This window comes from Echinops telfairi, unplaced genomic scaffold, assembly GCF_000313985.2.
Source record: "Echinops telfairi isolate 266 unplaced genomic scaffold, ASM31398v2 ScPeMD7_7424;HRSCAF=8462, whole genome shotgun sequence".
In the NCBI taxonomy this organism is placed as follows: Eukaryota; Metazoa; Chordata; class Mammalia; order Afrosoricida; family Tenrecidae; genus Echinops; species Echinops telfairi.
In genome coordinates this window covers 20,805,691-20,806,899 of record NW_022111324.1, presented here as the reverse complement: position 1 = coordinate 20,806,899, position 1,209 = coordinate 20,805,691, and the positions used below count along the sequence as shown (strand labels likewise).

The following is a 1,209-nucleotide window of genomic DNA, read 5'->3' as shown; positions in this document are numbered from 1 at the left end:
AAAGGACCAATTGAATTATATAAATCTGCTACAGAAGACTTCTTTAAAGTGTTCAAAAGCAAAGATGTCACTTTGAGGACTAAGGTGTGTCTGATCCAAGCCACTGTATTTTCAGTAACAAAGACCAGAGAAAAATGGATGCCTTAGAATACTGGCTTCAGCCAAGGATATCGAATGCACCAGAAACTGCTAGAAGAACTAGAAATCTGCCCTGAAAGATGTACAGCCAGAATTCTTCGTAGAAGTTGGGATGGCAGTACTTTTTCTCATGTACTTTGGGCACATTATCAGAACGAACCCATCCTTGAATAAGGATGTCATGCTTGGTAAAGTAGAGGGTCCGCTAAAACGATGAAAACCCTCAATCCAAGATGGTTTGACACAGTAGTTGCAAAAACGAGCTCAAATCTAGCAGTGATCATGATGATGGAATAAGACTGGGCTGTATTTCATTCTACTGAAGAAGCATGATCAATGGGCCTTTATCCATGGTGCTGCTGGATATGTTTGGAGTTGATAACAAATAGTTTTACCACCTACAAACCTTAAAAATGAATCAGAGATATAAATAAAAGCATACAATTTCTAGAAGAAAAACAGGATACAATTTTTGCTATATTGAATCATGTAGAGATTTCTTAAATATAACACCAAAATCTATTAAAAAGGAGCTAATAGGTTGCATTTCATCAAAATGAAGAACTGCCCTTCTTTGTAAAGAGAAGGGGAAAGAGGCCACAGATTAAGATTAAATATTTGTAAACCACATATCTGATGAAAGACTTAAATACAGAATGCATAAGAAACTCTCAAAAGTCCACAGTATGAAAACAAACACCCAACAAGAAATAGGCCAAAGACTTGAGCACACACTTCACCAAAGAATATACATAGATGACAAGTACATGAAAAGATGTCCAACACTATTAACCATTACAGAGATGGAAATGAAGTAATAATGACCTGCTATTTCTTTAAAAAGTATACATACCTGTACCCTTCTATTCCAAGATATTTACCCAAGAGTAATACTTGTACATGAACACTAACCAAAGCTTTAATGTAATAATAAAAACCCAGAAACAATCAAGTGCTCATCAACAAGGAATGAATAAATTATGTACATCCATACAATGAAATACTACTCAGCACTATAAAGCATGAACTTTTTAAATGATTGCATAATTACTTTTATTTTGTTTTTTAATC

General features: G+C 34.4%; 1 protein-coding gene across 1 annotated transcript in view; it reads right to left on the bottom strand.

Moving 5' to 3' along the window:
- The window catches only part of AXDND1 (axonemal dynein light chain domain containing 1), a 134,459-nt gene that overhangs the window by 37,843 nt on the left and 95,407 nt on the right, over positions 1 to 1,209 (bottom strand). The gene's annotated exons all lie outside the window — the stretch shown is intronic.